Below are 21,939 nucleotides of genomic sequence, written 5' to 3'. Positions count from 1 at the left end.
ATCAGGTCCAAGAAAGGAAGAATGTCTTCATAAGAGGAAACACACTTGTAGCAAATTTCCTTTACAGTCTTGTGAAAGACAAACAAGATCATACTTGACAGCAATGTCTATCAAGTGAAGAGATTCTGGCTGAGTGTATTTAAAAGCTTTAATCCTTAAATCATTAACTCATTAACTAAATGAAATATTGCCTCAACACTCATTTTCAAACAAATCTTCTGCAATGTAGGGTGCTTCTGACTCACCAGCTTCCAAGCAGTCCGTTCACTAGGCACCAAAGGTCCTTCACTTATTGGGCGCTATTGCAACAATGCTACACTTAACTAATGTGGTTTGCATGTTTTGCAATCGCTAACAACTTTGCTGCCTGATTTTGAACTTTGGCCAAAAGTTTAACATTCCTGCCTACAAGCCAAGAAAGCCTGAGTTTCAATAATTCAATCTAGAACCTGCCTTAATGGCAGATTCTTTATTATGCAGCGCTAGAGCATCTAGCAGTTGTCTATTGCTCCTAGATGGTGATAAGATGATTCTACAACATTTCCTATCTGTGATTTGAAGGACAGCCCCAAATCAACAGTATGCTCGAGTTCATCATGCTATTAACAATTTGGAGGGTTGGGCATAGGAACTGCGTGTGCCACTTTCTTTGATATAATTGATGATTTTTCCGTCATAAGGTAAAGTCAGTGGTCATAATACCAGCATTTTGTGATTTATTGTTCCCCTTTCGGAAGTGAAATTGTGTTTCTTCATTGTCCGCATTAAAGCCAAGTCCTGTTGAAAAATAAAAATAATTGTTTCAACTGATATAGCTATATGGATAGGAAATTTAATTAAGTGCAGATCCCTTTGGAATGCCAAATGCATGTATTTTTCAAATCATTTAATCTATTTTCACTGCTTGTTCCCCATGGTCCTATGTCTGCTAGCTTAGAAAGTCTGACTTGATGTGAAACATTTATAATGCAAGGCAATACCACTAATCCACCTATTCTGCATAGAAGCAACTTACAAACAAAACACCATGCCATTAAAGAAAACATACTCTCTTTTACCACTTTCTATAGAACATGTGATTGGGTGTAAGGCAAACAGCAAGAGGTAGATGAATCCATATTGTATTACCAGTGATAAAGCATTTTCCACACTTTCTTCAAGGCTTTACTTGAAGACACGTTCAGTCATGAACCACAAGATTTTTCTGTAAAGATGCAAAGGCTCATTCCTATATTTACTCTTGTAGGTGTAAGGAAACCATGGTATCAACGGCAAGACGACAGACACAAGTGATCCCAGTTCAAGGAGTTTATTGAACTTCAAAAAGGGTTTGAAAAATGCCTATTTAATCCCAAATCTACAGATTGGAGCAAGCTACGGCCATCGATAATAATAAAGCAGTCCTAGTGGTGTCTTGTCAAAATAAAAACGCCTATATTAATAAACCTATTGCCACTCCTTACCTCTAATTATAAATTGTGTGGGAAACAGTGTTATGTAAAAGAAATAAAAGTCCAAGAAATGATAAGTCAGGATATTCAGGCTGTTGCCCTCCCTTCCCAAGGTTTCAGCAGGGGACAGTCTCTGGCTTCTCTAGCACGAGGCTGCAGTTCAAACATTAGCATCAGGGCCTTCCGTGCCCAAGTCTCTTTGCCTTTCAAAGTCTCTTGTTTCAGAGGGCCTGATGCGACAAACAAACATTAAAGTTCCTTTGTTCTCAGGATTTCACTCAAATACTTTCTCTAGCTTTTGGGCCTCCCTCAGCCGGGTGCAAATCCCCTTTCCCAATAACTGTCCAACGGGTCTCCCTTGGTTGGGTTTGGACCCTCTTCAAACTCAAGAGTCACAATGGGCCTCCCTCAGCGGGGCTCAGACCTTTTGTTCCCTTTATAATTCTTATTAACTGTTTACTTGAATCAAAGACTTTCGACTGTGCGAAGGATTTGTCTTAGATCCTTGCAGGACCACTCCGATTCACTGTTTCTCTTAATTATTTCGACTCAACTTCCCCTTTTTGAGATACACTAGTTCAGCGACCTTGGACTGGGCACACCTGCGGTGCCGGACTACTCTGCAATCTTGTATCTTTTTGGGTTTTAATGTTCAAACATAATTATCAGCTTTCATTTCCTTTTGCTCGCGTCTTTCATCTAACGCTTCCATACTTGTTTTCTTTAGGATATTTTGTCGCTGCTCGCAACCTATGTTGAAACACAGAACGGTCTTGCACAGTTTCTTCCAACTCACCAGCTGTGTGCACCTTGCAGCTTGCGGGTTTCATCTTGGGAGTCTAGGACGGTACCAGGGTGGCGGCTGTCCCTCCCCGACCCAACTGGTCGTGTAGGAGGGCCCCTGGTATCACGGCCACGCAATGCAAGATTCTCTGACTTCACTTCCAGGCCTTACACCTGCTGTTCTGAAGGTTTCAAAAGCACAATGATCACTTGTCAGAAAGTTTGAAGGCAATGTTCTTCTTGTTCACTCTTCTCGACTCGCTGTCTTTCTCCCTTGATTTAGCTGAGGCCTGCAGCAAGCTGCTCCTTTGTGGTCTCTGTCTCGCTCCTCGCCTTGCTCCCCAAAAGTTCTTAGGGTTCTCCTCAATGTTCGAACAAGGGTCTACCCCCCAGTCGGCTCAGACCCCTTTCAATTTTCAAAGTCTAAAGTGTTGGACTCCAAGCCCCATAATGCACTTCTGGATATGTTGCTCACACGTCCTTAGCTCCCCAAAACAGCATTGTCACAGTTTGGGAGTCTCAGGAGCAAAAAGGGGAATCTTCTGATTGGGGTCATTATCCTTCCACCTGCCCCTCAAAGGCCTGGGCTCTCTGGTTTGACCCAGGGGGGTAACTCAGATGTGGGTGCCAGCAGGTGACCCCAGCTGCCCCTTGTTTGGCTTATTGGAGGCACAGGTTCCATTCCACACTGCAGCCTCCCCTGTGCTCACCAGTCCAGTGTCAACGCAGTTTTTCCTCCTCCATGCCTTCCAGGTTTTCTCTGGCAACAATGGTCTCCCTCTGCCATCTCAGCACCCTTCAGCATCCCCAGCTCACTCGAAATGCTGTTTCTGGCTGCTTTTTTTATACTCCCAGCTAGATTTGATTGGCGTCAAAAGGCAATGGATTCCTATGGGCAGTCTCCATGTCCCGCTAATGAGGTCAGGCAGGTAGGGACACAATGTGGCTAATTGAACATTGCTCCATAAGTGTCCATTTCAAGGCTGTGAAGTCAGCCACAGAGGACAACACTACCATGTTAATGAACTACTGGTCTCCACGGTCTATGAATATTTCTGTTTTTCTGCTAGGGAAGAAATATCACTCTTAAGTTCTATTAGGGCACTTTCCTAGACTACATACATACATATTAGTATCAATGAAAAGCTGCTAAATGCACTATGGTGTAGTACATCATGGTCTGAACAAAATATGTTGGTAAGGGTGGTTAGTGCCTTTAAAAAAAAATATTGAGTCACCCTGATGTTTGTACCAGCGATTATATCACATATAACCGTATTTACTATGGGTGAAAGAATGAAGGCACAAAAAAAGCTAATAAGACTCCATAATGATGTCCCCCATTTTCTAAAAGAAATCAGCCCTGAGGAGATTTGTAATGTTGATGCTGATGTCCTTTTGAGGCATATGAAAGAAAGTTTGCAATGTGCCATCAGGCCTTGCAGAAAAGTAAGGTGTTATGCACAATGGGGGCTGATCCGAAAAGGAGGAGTGCCCATTATGAAGTGACCTTGATTGTTGATGTCCATAAATGCTTGAAATTGAAAGGGAAGATTATGGTCGCTCTGTGTTTCTTTGGCCCATATTCCATTGAAAAGATTGTGAATCCAATGTCAATCAATTGACAATCCTTGAGTCATAAGATCCAAGATGTTTTCCATGTCTGAAACTATGGGATTCATAAAGCACAAAATGTAGCTGGGAAGCAACAGAGCACTGTACAGGAAACGCACCGATTGGATTTACAAGTAGGGTCCAGTCTAGAGACGGAGCTGGGATGGGTAGGAGGGCCAGAGAAGATGGGAGCTCCGGAAGGGGGGAATAGTGCATGTATGTACAGGTTGGTGAATCCTGCTCATGCAGGAACGCAAGTTACTTTTCCTGTCGCAACCCATTCCAGTGGGGCGATCACAGAGTTTGTGGTTCAGGTGATCCTAAAGTCAGAGACAGACATTGGAAGTTTTTATATCTTATATTGATTGGAAATGGTATGGATTTGATGGCATGTATTGGCAGCTTGCTAGTCATCTTCTTGCTCCTTATTTCACCCATAGGTTTGATTCACATAATATATATATCGATATGCAAACATGGGTCAGAGTCTTGGAGAGTAGGATGTGATAGTGAGGGTGGTGGCTAGCATCTTGAGTTTTTCAATTTTATGGGGTTGGCGTTTGGCTTGAGAAGGCTAGATAGTCCCAGTTCTTAGGATCATAATGGCAGGGGTGGGAGGGTTTAGCATAGTGGGGCCCATGTCATTTTCCATGCATTTATCAGTTTCATGTTGCCCAAGTGTTGCAGTACTTACCCTGCATGCTGGCTTCATACAAGGTAAGGTTTGTGTATCTTCTCCTTAATTGAATGGGTAGCATTCAATTAACATGGTGGCCCCCAGTGTTGGCTAGAACAATGAAGTTGAGCATGAGCCTATAATCATGAGAAAGTAAATAAAGCCAAATAACATTTTTACAAAACCAAAAACATTCAGAATTGTATTGGTATTGAATTGTATTGGTCAACATAGAAGTATTATGGAGAAAAATGTAAACACAGAATGTTAAATTTACATTCACAAACGAAAAAAGTGTGGACCATTGTTATTAAATATCACATCACAGAAAAGGGTTGGAGAAGGGGAGGATTCATAGGTTAATGAGAAAGTAACAGTTTAAACGTCAAAGGGAGACAAAAAATAGAAACAAAAAGAGAAATAAAGTAAAACAAATAATTTATATATATCTGAGTGTGCATTTATATATATCTGAGTGTGTATTTTCCGCCACTACCCCCCAGAACATACCACACAGTCCTAACACCTCTTAAAATGTGCACAGAAAAATCACCGGAATCATGATATTATTGATATAACTTTGACAATTATGTACTATGAATTAACCATCTTTTTAAAATTATGCTCTGGCCCAGATGGGTGTGGTTTAGGTTCCAAAGCACATGGGGGGATTTCTGTCTGTCCCCGCCTCCAAGCTCAGCTGGCTCACAGAGGCAGTGCTCCTCCCAGTTCCTTCCAAGAGGAAGCCATTTACGACCCCCTGATTTAGAAATTGCTTGGAGCAAAGGGAAGTTCATTGTTCTGTTTTCCTACAGTCCCAGGCACCCCTCCCCTGATTCAATCAGAGAGGTGTGATCTCCTTTTGGTGGGGCAGCAGAAGGGAGGCCAGGCCTGTGAATACAGTTGCTGGGCAAGTTTCAACTCGTGTCGGGGGTAGTTGCCGGGCAGAATTCAATCTCTTTAAGCCAGGCTTCAGCCAAATGTCACTTTTGTTCCAGTTTTTCTTCATTCAAATCAAACTTACAATTTTGACACATGCAGCTAGAACACTGATTCTAAGTTCAAAACTATGACATTTAAACAGTTGCAACCTATGTGACAGTGGCTTTAAATCCCATTTCACTTCAGCTGCTGACATCCACAGCTCAGCCAGTTTCGTTATGAACATTATTTTAGGCTCTTCATCTTTCCAGATTTGGTATGCACACAAGACTTCATTCTACCAGACGTCTGCTGGTGTTCAGTAAGATTTCTGAATATCTTGTAATGTTTGAAATAGGCATTTTGAGCTTTGCATTCAGAGAAACAAAGGTGATTTCAAAGCTAACAGGCACTGCTGTTTTTCCTTTGGCACCACGTTTCACTCATGGCGCTTCTGGCCCATCAGGCTCGCACTAGTGGGTGGCAGGTCAGGTGACCATTTTGGTGTGCGCAAAACTGCGCGGTTTTCCTGGATTCTGGCGCAAACGTGGGCTATTCGGCCATCTTGGATTTTCTAAGCCCACAGCACCAAATGTTGTAGCATAATAATTCAAACGTGTGTCAAGACACCTGACAATACACTCCATCACCCCCGCACAATATGCAATCACAGCAAACCACCCCAACCAGATGGCCCAATGGCATAACAATCCCTTTGCCACCACCCCAAACGGCACACCGGGACCCTATCAAGGGCGTGTGTGCTGAGTGAAAATAGTTTCTCTTGCCCGGGGACAGACATGCACCCTGACTAGGACAGCCCACAGAGAGCACTTGCGTGTCCAGTCCTATCTACCACCTTGCATCCAGAAGAGGAACCACTGGTGGGGGCAGAGATAGTGAACAAACAGTTCATCTTTGTGGTGGACTCGGGGCGGAACAAATCATGTATGTGTGAAGGTGATTTTCCGTTATCGGGCAAAAATCTCGAAATGTAAGGGTTCTCTGGGCCTTTAGTATCGGTTCCTTTTACAGAAGAAGATAGAGGGAAAAACAGTGCAGGCACCCATACTTTATTATGAAAGTTCCCTGGTCAATTTATTGGGGCAAGATCTGCTCAGCAAATTAAACATGACCATATAATTCACTGATCGAGGGATTGTCTGCTCCACCCCAGGCATGAGCTCACTCACAGCAATGCTGGTGATACATACATTAGCCAATGAACTAAAGGTGAGGGGGTACCAGTATATCCCGACATATTGGTGTACGGGATCAGGGTTCTGGCTAGGGCAGTACCCGAGCTCACTAGGAAAGAATGGAGAGTGCCCTCTGATTTTGTGTTCCGCCCTTTAGCTGCCCCAGAATTGGTTGCTGGTACAATATTGTCTTTAGGTCTAGTGTTATGCAAAATCATAGCAGTACCCTTTGGGAACACCACACACAATTAAGACTACAAGTGACAGTACAAATTCACCTTTGGTACAAGCCTGTACTACACAGTAAAGTGGTAGCGATGGCTGAGCAGCCAGACTTATCTCAACAGTAAAGTGAGCAGTATCAGAAGTTACACAAAGGACAGCAAGTATTATGGTTCAAACAAACACTGACTCAAGGTTTCTGAGTAAAAGAATATACATTTATTTACACCATCAATTAGAAAACAATTCACTAAGGTAAAGCAGCAGAAAATTACAATCTTAATACACTACACAACACCCAATCAATTCTGGACAATTAAGCTCAAAATGAAGTGTGAGCAAAATGGCATTCCAGCAATTTAAAAAGGGAGGGAAAGACAAGGTTAAACAAAATCAAGCACCACCAACAAGTAAGTAGGCAGGGCAATCTAGAAAAGGTTTACTACAACTAGGATTCAAATTAATAGGCCTGAGCCAATGTTAATGGTTCAGAGTATTTGCAGAGGATCACACAGTTCAGAGTAGTTTGCGGTTAAGTCTTTGCCAAGAGTTCGAAACAAAGTTGGTCAGAAGAAGTTACTTAAAAGAGTAGAGAAGGACAAGCCCTCAGATTAGCAAAAGATTTCAAACACTTTCACCGTGGTCGGACAGAACGAACGACCAGATTTGAACAGTACCTTAGGAGAAGAAGAATGCTGTAGCTGAGGCAGACGTTCCTGGCAGATCCTGCAGGCTCACGGTTCCTGAAGCGACTGTCAAACTGACATGAAGGAGGAAGACTGGAGGGTCCTGCACTGCCCAGGGAAGAAACCAGCAGCAGAGCAAAGCGACAAATAAAAGGTGCGCTCCTTAAAACCTAAACAGGGTCCGGTCCTCCTGGCTATCCGATTCACTGCAGATGTGCACAGCAAATTCGACCAGTGGAGGGAGGCCTTGCTTGGTGTTTGGTGAACTGGTTGATCCCACCAGCTCAAGGGAAGAAGATTCCTTGCAGATCTTCTCTGTCGTCGAAGTGTAGGAGATTCACCGGGAGGTTCAGTAGTTCCAGCAGCCCTCTTCCTTCAGCTTCTCTTCGGTTCTCTCGAAATAGTGGCGACTCTGCCCTCCAGTCCCAGAGACCTGCTTTTTATGCAGTTTACCCGCATTTACACAGCCTGGCTGTCAATCACACAGCAGGTTGGCTGTCCTGGCAGGACAGTCACCTAGCCAATCACATCAGCCTAGAACCCCTCCCTCACATCCTGTCCACCCCAGACTCTCAGGCCAAAGGACGGCGAACAAAGGAACCAAACCTGGTTTGGCGTGCAGAGTAAAACACGAGAAAGACCTTTACAAAAAGAAATGGCGAATAAACCCAACCGGAACCAAATAAAAGTAAATGGGGTCCAGCGGGTTTATGTTTGAGGCTACTAACATAGCCTAAAACAGTACCAAGGCTATTTTCATAGACTGCGATAGGAAAAAAAGGGTAGTTACCACTCCCACCAGCCAAATCTTAAAGAAAGGGGAATTAAATAATGTTCCATAAGAGACAGACAAAAAGGGATAAGTATTAACCCTTTCCAGTACTCTATGGAAGATAGTTTGTATTGGGTCTGTGAATTTAAAAAGACTAATAAAGTCAATGGCAGCTTTACATGTTCTGGGAGACAGTAGTCAGTCCCAGAAAATGGAGTCTAACATGGGAAGTCTGAAAAAGACAACCCGGTGTCACTGCACTAAAGGTGCTGTGTCCCAGTAAAAAGATGATGCCTATGGAGTAGGTGAGACTCCATAGTCTATGAACACACAAAAATGTACAACACATAGCCAAAAACACATGTAAGAGTGGTAAAAAAAGGCTCACACTCTTACCAGGTGAAAAAATAAATCCTAGAAATCCAGCAAAGCTGCTGAGGCACTCAGTAGGTAAGGTAAATTAGCCAGTCCGGAGAATTCTCCCTCACACCTAGGAGTGCAAGTATCTGCAAAAAGAATACTTGCAACAGGGATGGACATACATGGATGTGTATGGCGCACAGTGCTGTGCATTGACCCAAACAAACCATTACGTGAGCTAAGTTATGAAGAACTGCTCAATGATGACAATACTGTCGGGCAAATTATTTTGGAAATATGTATCCCATGTGAAGGGATGTACAGGACAGCAATGTACCAAGCCCTCTCATGGCTGTTGTCAGTGTACCACCTTCTTTTTATGACACAGATATGCAACAAGTGTCCCCTCATTTGTTGACCACAAATCCCCATGATGTAGATTTGCTGAGAGAAGTTACTCTAGTAAAGATTAGTATGAAGCCAGGAGCAATACTACCCAGAGTGAAGTAGTACCCCCTGTCTAGAGAAGCAGAGGAAGGAATTCAGGAGACACTAGGTGTGCTCCTTCAGCAAGGGATAATCGTCCCCACAAGCTCCCCATGCAATACAGCCATGTACCCTTTCAAAAAAGCGACAGGAGATCGTGGCATATGAAACAGGACCTCCGCCCACTCAACGATTCTGTCCAGAAGGAGTTCCCTCTCGTTCCAAATCTCGTGTCCATTTTGTGTAGTATCCCAAAACAAGACACTCATTTTACTGTGGTCGATTTGAAAAAAGCGTTTTTCTCAGTGTCCCTTTATCCAGACTTCCAATACCTCACAGCATTCACTCTGGGTGGGAGGAGGTACGAACACTGCTGATTGCCCCAAGGGTACTGCGAGAGCCCCAGCATATCTAACAGGATATTACATGAAGATCGCTGCAATATTCAAGTCCCAAGCACTATTATTCAGTACGTAGACAACCTCCTAGTATGCAGTGACAGTGAAGAAAGTTTTCAAAGAGATTCCAATGTCCTCCTCCAGTTACTCGCCCAAAAGGGATATAAGGTGGACAAGAAAAAACTGCAGTACTATCTGACTGAGGTCCTGTACTTGGTCCAATTGATTTCAAAAGATGGTAAGAGAATAATACCCGACAGGGCAGCAACTGTACGTGCCTCAGCCAGACCACACACTGGGCCTCATTACGACTCAGGTGGAGGACCATGGTGCTCTTAGCCCCATGGTCCATGCCGGTGTCCGCCATGGCGGAATGGGGAATTACCACCCCATTCCGAGGTTGGTGGGGCGGTAATTCCCCATAGGGCTCAATGAGAATGGGGAAGGCGCTAATAACGGTACCGCAAATTGCGGTACCGTTATTAGCACCAAAGTCCCTTTGCGGGTCCCTACTTTAACGGCTGGAAAAAACAGCCGTTAAGGTCGGGTCCCGCAAGGGGACCTCGTAATCAGGCGTTAAGGGTTTAACGACGCAGACACCTTTTACGACGCCGTTAAACCCTTAACGCCAGGGTCATAATGAGGCCCACTGTATTCTCGGAATTTGCAATTACTGTAGGGCATGGATACTAAATTATGGCAGGGTCTGAAAGAAGCCCAGAAAGACAAGACACACATAATATGGACAGCAGAAATGCACACAGCATTTGAAAACCTCAAATAATTGTTCAGCACGGCCCCAGTCCTGTCCACACCTGATTACGAATGGTCATTTTGCCTGTTCTCGCACTCCAATGGGACCCTAATGACAGCCGTGTTAACACAAAGAACTTCCATGGGCCACACACCACTGGCATATTACAGTGACACACTCAAATTGGTAATGCAGGGTCACTTCGCTTGCGAACAGGCCCTCGCAGCTGCCACCTTTGCTATTTAAAAGAGCTCAGCAATTGTCATGGGGTGCTCTGTCACCTTATACATTGTACACTCCTTTTTGCCATACTCGGAAGGTCAAAGTCCATTCTCACCATACAAAGGGCATCAGCTTATGAAATAATACTGCCAAGCCCTAATTGTCATGTGGTGCACTGCAAAACAGTGAACCCAGCCACGTTCCTTACAGAGCCATGTACCGTGAAAGATAAGCAAGAGCATGATTGTGCCACGTATGAGGGAGAGGGAGATGTTATTCCTAAAGCAAGGGAGAATACACTACAGAAAGGGAAAGTGTACTTCGTAGATGGATCAGCATCCATATGCCCATAAACAGGTGAAAAACATGTGGGTAATATGAGGTGCTAGTAAAATACCTCTGGCCCATGCAGCATGCAGAGTTACTGAATACATTTATTGAAGCACTCGCAGAACCCTCTATAGTGGCCCTAGTAAAAATCCAGGCCCACACTCATAATGATGACAAACTATCTTTGGGAAATGCAGCTGCAGACACAGCCGCCAAACAGGCAGCGTATCTCTCTGTGCACATGAGTACTGAATGTATACTGTTGAGCAAACAAGATGAGCAAAAAGAAGACAGCTACAACACACTTCCATTCTACAGATAATCGAATTACAGAAGAGAGAATCCAACAGAAGAGCAGGACCTATGGGCCAAAAGAGGATGCCCGCAGTCACACACTGATGTACTGTGGAGACAGGACATGACAGGTAAAGTGGTTATGCCCATCGAACTATTGTATGTGGCGTTTGAACAATTGCACTACCCAGCACATACTTCAAAACAGCACATAGCAGCCAATCTCCAAGAAGATTGGCTTATCCCAAATCTCCAAGAGTACCTCAACAAGATGGTGATTGAGTGTACGACTTATCAAGTATTCAATTCAGGAATGACTCTCAGAACACTGAGAGGAACATTGCCCCGCCCTGTAGGTCCCTTCCGTGAACTGCACATTGATTATGCAGACATGGGAGAGAGATGTAACGGCACCCAATACCTGATTGTAGTGGTTTGCCCCTTCTCGAGATGGGTGGAAGCAGGACCTTGCGCCCACCCAGACGTGAAGTGTGCTGCTAAGTTTTTAGTGAGAGAAGTGTTCCCTTGTTGGGGCATATGTGATGTCATATGATCTGGCAATGGAACACACTTCGTAAACGACCTGTCCAAAGAGGTGACATCGTTGCTAGGCGTAAAATACAAAATGTGCTTGATTTATCACCCACAAGCAAACGGATTTGTTGAGAAAATCAACTGCCTCCTCAAAAGTATATTGTCCAAATTATGTCACTCTCTAAAAAAGAATTGGCCCTTTTCCAGCTCTTCAACCACCCCAGCAAGGACCACCATTCCAGCTCTGCAACCACCCCAGCAAGGACCACCACCTGTCCCCCCACGAGAGTGTAACTGGCAGACGCATGCAAATGCCCTTGTCAACAATAAGGAGAGCATCTGATGTGCACAGAACATCAACTGTGCTAGGAGAGGAATTTAAAGAATACTTGACACAGCTCACACATGCAGTAAGATGCATTGCTAAACAAATTGCCCCTCCCTTCACAAGAGATAGTGAGACAGATACAACTGTAGCATCGGACAGCCCAGCTCAACCACTAATGCCCGGATAGCTAATATACGTGCAGAGATTTGTGCGGAATTAAAACTTGCAGAGATTCCATGGGCCCTACGAGGTGATCTATTGTATCCCCCTGGCTGTCAAAGTAAAGAGGTTAAGCTACTGGATCCACCTCTCAGATGTCAGAAAGGCACACAATACCAGAAACACTGAATAACTATGATGTTGGAGCTCACACCACTAAATGAGAATCAGGTCTTAAGTTAGATAGCAGTAGGAATATGATAAGCAGTACTAGAGCCTATAGCTATGATTGCAGTGTTAATTTTGTTGTAATTGTGTTTTCCATAGTAATGATTCTTTTAGGAATATATTGGGGAGCATCTTTTATCTGGGGTCCCATATAAAAGAAGGGGGAAGGGGATAAAACTAACATGGTATAACAAAACGCTTTTGAACCTCACGATTCTGCACACAAATTTTACAAAAGTGATGCCAGAGCCCAGAATATTTGTAAACAATGAAAATGAAAATGCATCCAATGCAGAAAATGTCATGTTGCCGCCCGCTACCATGTTTACAGTTCTGCAAGATACCTCACAACCTAGCATAATGTCTACCTCAAGGCTCAACTAAACGTATACTATACTCCCCACTACCATCCCTCATATAATACCAAGTTCCTTCCCCACTATGGTATACTGGCAGTTGAATACAGATACTGATGCAAACATAGATGCTGGTATTTTTTCAATGTACCATTTGAAACCCATAAATGTACAGAAATCGTTATGCACCACAGATAGACTGTGTAGGAGGTCAATAGGGAAACAACAATCTCTCGTGCGTAACAGTAGGAGGGAAAGGCAGACACGTCAGTACAAGTATGATGCATATCATGGATTGGGGTTACACAAAATAGAGGACCTCCGTCTCCCAGGGCAGTCTAACAAATGGTACTCAGATATGAGTGCCTCAGGGAAACAAACAACCGATGGTAGTTGCTATGTGTGTTCCTTGATACCGCATGCATCTGAGACACCCAAGGTCCTAGTGCCCCAAAAGGCCCCTTTAGTAGAAGCATAATGCCTCCTTCATCTTGCAATATGTAGGATAAAGAGCACCTTTCAGGCACACACAGAAAAATGAAGCTTCTTCCGCCAGATGAGAAGATTTGCAAAGAGGGATCACAATGTGCAAAATGTTTCAAAGAACTGTTCCTGGCAATAGAGGGAACAACATTCACAGAAAATAAATGGCAAGAATCAACATGTATGTGTAAAGCTCAAGGGCTGCATGGCCTGTCGGATGAAAGAATAGAATTGATGGAAAGCACATGTGCGCAAATGTGGACTGAGCATATCACAAAACTCACGTGGGTCACCGCTCTTGAAAAACGGGTCAAGGTCCAGCATGAAGCGAATTACGAACTTTGTTTCTATGGGGAACGAAAAGTGTCTATGGGTTATAACACACATTGCAACAAAACCCTCATCATTCCTGATCTATGAAAAGGCACGGCTGTATTAATGGACTACTACTGGGTGTGTGGCAAACAGACTTACTTGCACCTCCCACCATTCTGGAGGGGCAATACTGCATTCCGCACTACTGGTAATAATGGAAGGTCATGTTAAGGGGGGGAGTGATGCCAACAGGACAGCAACTGGCATCACGGCCAACTGAAAAATCACCCCCCTTCTTTTGCATACTGAAGAAGGGCAACAAGATCAGGTGTCCCGAAGGAAGCGAGCATCCAACTACCTGTCTCAAGAATCATCTGATCTCCTTGCACAGATCCCCGACTAATACAAACTTTTCAACTCAGCAGAGAAATGTTTTGCATCACTTGTGCCCAGTATCCAGACAAGAGAAAACACAAAATGGCTGCAAATAACAAGATGGTAGTTGATCGAGCTGGCGAACGACATGGAGGAGGGCTTCAACGTCATCAAAGTAGAACTCAGAGCACTTCGACTTATGATGATGCAGAATCACTATGTGTTGGACCGCCTCACGGCAATGGAGGGCGGTGTTTGCAAGAACATCAGGAGTTTGTGTTGTACATTCGCACCTTCTTCTGATGCTGACATTATCACACGTGAACGCAGCATTACATGAACTTGGGGTAAAAATTAGAAAAGAAGGAGGAGTACAGGACACTGACTGGTTCAGCATGGCATTCAGCTGGGTGCCCTCGTGGCTTGGTACAATAATGAAGATGCTGATCCATATCATTGTGTTCTTCCTGCTGATCTTCTGTGTGTGCCAGTTAGGGGTTTGTTGCTGTGCAAAAGCTGTTCCTGGTAGTGCGATGATGATGATGACTATTGGTAATAGAAATAGTAATAACAAGATGCCTCATGATATTAGAGAAGCAAACTGGTGAAAATTATGAACCCAAATACTGCATGGTTGCAATCTACCATACAGGGGATGAGGTAGATAACTATTACCACACCCCTATCAAACAGCCTCAAGATCTTGAAAATTACAAAGATGTATGGGTTGACCTGGATGGGGACGGGGGATGTATTTGCGTGACTTGCACTCCTGAAGAATATGCATGACATAGGGAGAGTTTAAGAAGTGTGTGTAGAGCATGGATGCCCATACAAGATATCCCTGCCTGGGACAAAGCAGTAAGAAGGGTTGAGGAACGTAGAAACACTGGGGGAGTGTATTTGTTACTTTAGGAGTAACGAAAGGGGGGGAATGTTGGGGGGCAGATGGTCCTATGCCACTCCCTTGCCATTCCTGTGGTGAATAGATCATGTGTAGACCAAGGAGGGAGAGGCACCCACCCCCGACGGCATGCTGTCTTATGATATAACATAAGAGATTTACACAAATAATGTGGCCCACAGCCCTGACAACAAATGCCATTTTCTATCAGAACGGGCACCATCTTTTTACTATACCCAAAAATCATCCCTCTGTAACCTCAGCTCTCCCTTCCCGACACCTCACACAGAGAGCCCAAGACACCACCAACCCCTCTCTGCCAGCTCCACGCAAGCCTCATTGAACTCCAGCCATTATTGTTGCAATTGTTTAGTATCACTTCCACAGAATGTGCTCTCTGCTGAGCATGAGACCAGAGCAGGCCCCAGCACAAGTGCCCATCCACCTCCACTAAACTGCCCATGCTCTCTCAACCACCACCCTGCCAGGCCAGGGCCCACCAGTCCTCGACCCCCCCTCACTCTCTTTCATGATGATACCCATCTGACCCCCTCGCATTGACCATTCCAGAACACCCACAATAGCAGTATATTTGCCCCAACCCCAACACATGTCTATCTGTGTCATGAGGCATTAGGGAACATAAATAGTAGATCAAATCCCCAAGGGGAGACACCCGGGAGCGGGACACCGGTATCAATAAAGCCTTGAATGCAGAGGTCAGAATGACAATATAATAGCCCACCTTTTCTAAATACCACCTTGAATCAAGGATTTATCTTTGCCATTATTCTCATAGTATCAGTTCCTGTTGTTTAACTTAGACAGTTAGTCTTGTGTTACATTTGCCCTGACAGTCACTGTGGAGATGAGTCCAGCTGACCCATGTGCATCTTGATCGACTGAGAAGCAACAGTCAATGAAGCCCAGGCATCCCATATGGCATTGGTTTAGTATATGTCTCCAAACAACCAAAGATGCTGAAATGTTACCTATACATGATGTCACACATGACGCTTGGTGCCTTTTCAATGTGCTGCCTGTGTACTTTTTGGCAGAGCGCTCTCGGGCAGCAGAGTTCTTTGCTTGCATACTTTATTTTATTTGAAGTTTGTTATCCTTGCAACTTATCTCTTGGTCTCATTCCCTGACAGGGCATGTTATCATTATTTTGTTCTATGTGAGGACGCCTGTTTGGGAGCCCACCTTCAAAAGCAAAGGGAGAGCAGTGGGTCAGAGGGGAAAGCGGTGGGCAAGAGAGCAGAGAGGAAGCAGTGGGGCAGTCGGCCAGGCATCAGCCAGGGAGCAGCAGGACAGAAATCAGAGAGGGAATGGAGGTAAAGAAACTAGAGGGAGCGTGGGCTTAGGGGTAGCAGTAGGCCAAAAAGCAGAGAGGGAGCGGTTGGCTGGAAAGAGGCCATGAGCTGCAGATTGGGAGAAAAGATGAGGAAGGAGTGCAATAGAATAGGAGAAAGGATGCAAGATGCAGAAGTAGCACTAAAGAATGAGGAATTGGGCAGCGTAAGGTGTGAGTTGGGAGTATGATTTGGAGTGTGGCAAGGATTCGGGAGTGCAAATTGTGACTTGGCAGTGTGACAGAGCTCGTGAGTATGTGTATGGCTGAGAGTGAAAGTTCGGCAATGTAAATTGTGATGGGGAATTGGTGAGATGTGTGAGAAGTGTTGGCGGGAGAGGTGTGTGGGTGTTTGGGGAATTAAGAACATAGAAGGGGAATATTTTCAGCATTACAACTGATAATGCTCAAGACTGTCAATAATATTAAATAGTGATGCACATTTAACCAAAAACAACCAAAACAAACACTGTTCTGCTAAGCCACAGATATCTGGCACGCTTCCTATTAAATTGATTCAAAAGGTACAAATAATGACACCCTGGTTCTCTTGTAGCCTTGCACACTGCGTCTTTCCTGCAATGTGCCAATCTTACACCTTCCAGTCAATATAAAACGTGCTGCTAAAATGCTGCAATAAATAAAGCTGTGCTGCAAAATTTGCCATTTCATGCTGTAAATAATTAAATATTGCCTTCTTATTTGTTGCTTTGCAAAACAGTCCTCCAACAAGATCTGCTTTTTTCTCTGGTCACTCAGTTGTCAGCAATGGATGGAGTGGCTCTAGCAAACTTGTACATGTCAACACGACTCTCACCCCCCTAGAAAGAGGTCCCCATACATTTCTGTTCTATAAGAGAAGGCAAATTATTCAATGTGTTTTTCTCCATTACAGATAGAATGACTTTTCCTGTGGCCATACGCTGTCAGTTCACTAGGTACTGCATGCTTGTTTTTTTGGTCAGTGTTTTTCTTGAAATAAATCTTAAAGAAAAATGTTTCAGGTAGATTGGCCTCAAATACTCAGTTCATTATTTGTATTTTTTTGCGGGATATCACTGAAGCGTGAATTTCCATGTCTATAGCAATAACTGATGCACTGTTTTTTGATCCTTTTAGCAGATGTTTTCCATTATCTCCTGCTCATCTGTTATCTGGAAGGTTGTTTGGTAAGCAGCACTCTGGTGGTGTAACATTTCTTGTGGGCTTTGATGTATTAGTGGATTCATTAGGGTTTCCTTTTTGTAGAATCAGTATGGTATCGACAGATTTGTTTAAGAATGTACTAAGCGTATTTAATGTTTATACTTTATTCCATGAATCTTGCCTTTTCAATTTCCAGTAGTACATACATGAATTACCTATTACCTTGTGTTTCATGTGGAATATAATGTAAGTGGGATATATTTTAATGTGTTAAACCCAGCACTTGCCACTTGCTGGCTGCACTCCCATTGTTTGTTGCCTTTTTATTTATTATTTTATTATTATTTTTGTTTTTTCCTTCTCGCTCCGCACTCTCCTTTTGTTCCCCCTTCCATGCAGTTCTAGCCCTTCTCCCTCTACCGTGCACTTGCAAGTTCTCAATGTCACTGGGCCTAGTAAGATCGATGTTTTTGTTCTCCCCTGTTCCCCTTCCCTTGCCTTGTCGTGCTCTGAAACACTTGTGTATGAGCGCGATAGAAATAAAATATTAATATCAATATCAATAATTGCCAAATGCAAATCAAAGGTTGATGTCTTTATTTGCATAAATGTTCTATGTCATTTAGTAAGTGGTGGATAGGTTCATATATCCTCTTTTCTCAGTTAAACGGGGCTGTGGTTTAGCTAAGCAATGTAAAGTGGTCTTTCATAGCTCATTTGTGCTTTTTATGGCTGTTCCACAGCGCATGGTTCTGTAATAAAAGGAGGCAAGGAAACAGAGTTTAGTGGGCTGGGTGGGGGAAGAGGCAGGTGTGAAATGTGAGGTATTTGTGGGTGAATGCCAGAAGTACCTGAATACTGTGTGCCAGTGTGATTCTACATGGTTTGTGGAAATAGCAATAGCAAATCCATTTTGAATGATACATCTGAAAAGATATCTACCCACTAAAAGCTAATGAAAACAGAAGTAGTTAGCCCAGTGATTCTAACTTTGCTTTTTTGTTTACATTGCAGTGCAGAAGATAGACCACCCACTACAATCTATGCGTGGCACAGTCCACTTTATCCGCTTATTTAGATATTTTACACCAGGTCCTGGCAGAAATACCACTTTTTACCGCCAAGGATTTCAAACAAAGGTTTAGGATAATGTCAATCTAACATTTCACTTATTTACAATTTTGTCAGCCAGAGATAGACCTGCCTTAAAGAGGTCACCTTTGAAGAATGGATACTTCCTTGTATGGGAAACACTATGCACAAAATGGTATTCCTTCAAGTGAACCTACACATGTGTGACCATTCTCTTCTTGCTCCTGACCAGACTAGTGTTTGCATTGATTGCAATACAGGCATCTTAACTCTGCAGAATCTGGATGCTGTCTATTTTGTGCTAATCCTGGAATGCATCAATGTGTTCCCGATAATGGACCTCTCATCTCCATTTGTCATTTCAGCTATGAACAGTTCTCGTTTCATAAAGCCTGCGTTTGACATGTAAAAGTGAGCAGGAAAAGCCTGCCTGTTTCCCACAAGCATACATGTTCAATCTGGCCACCTGTACTTGTACTAGTCAGTTTGATATGGTGCCATTGGGGGACCTTACAATGAAGTTTCTTTTATTGTTTTGTTTGTTTGTTTGTTTGTTTGTTTATTTATTTTGTAATGCGCACCAAACCCTGAGATAGCTGGGTGCAACAGTTACAGTAATACTTAAAGCTTAGTTACAGGATACAGGTCATTGCATAAATCATAAACATAAACAATTGTACACAGAATCAGGTATTTGCAATAATAAAGAGAAAAAGGTATACTCATATCATCGGTCGGAATGTACACAGGTCAGATGTACAGGTAGGTTAGCGGTTGCTTAAAAGTCATTGGTTTGTAGCCAGTTCAGTAAACTACGTCTAAAACTAGAGTAGGGCTGTTCTACTCTGATGGAGGCAGGCAGGGCATTCCATGAAAGAGAAACTTTGACTGGGAAGCTAGTTACACCAGCTTTGAAGAGTCTAAATCTAGGAATTTCTAGGCAGAGATGGTTGGAGGATCTAGTGTGGTGATTTGGAGTTTTCCTGGTCAGTCTGGCAGTGAGATTGGGAGGAGTAGCGTTATTGAGGCATTTGAAGCTGAGGGATGCCACTTTGAGTAGTATCCTGTCACTCATTTTTAGCCAGTGCTGGTCTCTTCTGAGGTTAGAGATATGCTCCCTGTGTTGTATATTCAAGGCTGCTCTTAGAGCGTTATTTTGTAGTATCTGAATTTTGTTGAGGATATTTTTGTTGGCACCAGCATATAAAGCATTACAATAGTCAAGTTTAGACATTATTAATGCGTTAGCAAGCGTAATGCAGCTGGATTTAGACAAATAGGGTCTACAGGCCCTAATTAGCTTACATGTGTAAACTGTGGATGAGGTCATGGAGTAACTTGTTTTTTTAGCGATAGAGTAGAATTAAGGTAAAAACCTAGTGTTTTTACCTGAGTTACTACTTTGATTACATTGCCATCGATAGTGAATGCATCGTAACTGGGACTGAGTTTTTTTAGGTTAGAATCAGAGCCCAAAATCAGGATCTCAGTTTTGCCTTGTCATCATTCAGGCAAAGACCATGTGAGGCCATCCATGCTTGAATGGGGAGGTATACCCTATTTACCAAGTCTGTGTCCTCAACGAAGTTGCCCGACCGGGGTATGAGGATCTGGGTGTCATCAGCGTAGTTCGTACATATAACACTCAGTCTGTCAAGTTTGTCGAAGAGTGGCTTGGTAAAGATGTTATACATTGTAGGTGAGATACATGAACCTTGTGGAACACCACAGGTGATTTGGATTGGGTCTGCTGAGGCTGACGGGGAGAACACTCTCATCGTACATTGACTAGGAAGGATTGTACCCAGGCTATGGCATCATTCGAGAAGTGTGCAGTGTTCGCATAACACTGCATGATCCACCAAGTTGAAGGCTGCCGAGAGGTTGAGGAGGAGTAGCATAGCTGTTTTACCTTTTTCCGTCAACTCATCAATTTGAATTTTTAAGTCAATTAACACTGTTTCGGCCTGAAACCAGATTGGCGTGATCCGAGTAGGTGGTTAGCCTCCAGGTAGGTTTGGATTTGGAGGTAGGCTACTCTATCAAAAAATTTAAGGAGAAAGGGAACCGTTGTGATGGGTCTGTAGTTAGTGGGAATAGCCGGTCAAGGGTCTGTTTCTTAAGGAGTGGTAGAACCCAAGATTCTTTGAGGTTAATCAGGACTGTTTTAGACTTGAATGAAGCCTAAATTAGCTTAGAGATGAAGGGTGCTAACTCTCTAGCTGCATCCTCGATTATTTGTGCTGGGCAGCTATCGCCCTGGCAGTTGCGTGGCTTCAGGCAGAGTATGACCTTTTCAGTTTCCAATATGGAAATATTGGTGAATCTGAAAGGTGTATGCAAGATTGGAGATACAGTAGGTGGGGTGGGGTGCGTCTCAGTGAAGCGCAGAGAGGCTTTTTTTAGGGTTATTTTGCTCTGTAAAGTGGCTATTTCATTAGATAAGGTGTTTTGGATGCTAGTGCACCATAGTTTGTCTTTTGGGAGGTTATCTGTAGGATGGTAAAAAGCTCTTTAGTGTTGGAGTTCGCTTTGGAAATTCTTTTGTTTAAGGTGTTCCTTTTGGTGAGGATAATTTCCTTCTTGTACATGTTGGCGAAGTTAGTTAATATAGTTTTGTTCTCAATTGTGGTGGAGGTTGCCAAATAGCTTGAAGTTTCCTTTTTGGGAGTCTCGATTCTGTTAGCTGGGGAGTAAAGCAAGCATTCAGGTGAGACTTTTGTTTACTCTTTCGGAGTTTGACTGGCGTGATGGTGTCAAGGGCCTTCGTCATGCTGTCATTAGATTTTGCTACTAAAGTATTTGGGTCCATATTGTTAGTAGTGGAAGAGAGGGTGGGTAGAAGTGGCAGTAGATTTTCGGCAGTGATGTCTTTTTTACTTCTGGTGGGGAGTGGTGGTGCCATTTCAATATTTTTCTGTTTTTGGGTCTCTATGGGGGATGAGTTCAAAAAATAATAACAAAGAGGATGGTGCGCTCCTCCAAATTACCAGTTTTGAATGGTTATTTATTAATTTGATTATCAAAGTGTTTTAATTTTTTGATTTGTTTGTTACACAGTTCTTCTGTATTGCATTCATACAGGGATAATAGTTCTGGCAGTTCAGGTTATCGTTATGACAAATGAAATTTCAACATTCCAATTTTCTTCTCTGGATGTGCTCTATATTCCATTCATACGGAGATGTTAGCTTCAACCATTCAAATCATTAATGCTGAAAAAGTTCAAAATCCCCTCAACATGTGTTTCTCCATCCAGTTTGGATGGTCCATCAGGAGGGTTAGAGATACACAAACAGATTGTTTGTAAAGAAATTCCAATCTCAACTTTAACTTCTGGCATGCTGAGTATATGTACTCTAAGTTCCAATGGCTTCAAAATAATCCTTGGTATAATGTGGTATAATGTAAACCGTTAGGTTGGTCTCCCATTCCTTGTGTCTATTCTTGGTATACAATGACCCACTAGGTTTTAAGCTTTCGCTGGATCCTAATCC

This window comes from Ambystoma mexicanum, chromosome 4q (genome assembly GCF_040938575.1).
Source record: "Ambystoma mexicanum isolate Mex_15411 chromosome 4q, UKY_AmexF1_1, whole genome shotgun sequence".
Lineage (NCBI taxonomy): Eukaryota > Metazoa > Chordata > Amphibia > Caudata > Ambystomatidae > Ambystoma > Ambystoma mexicanum.
Note: the sequence above shows the minus strand (reverse complement) of the source record.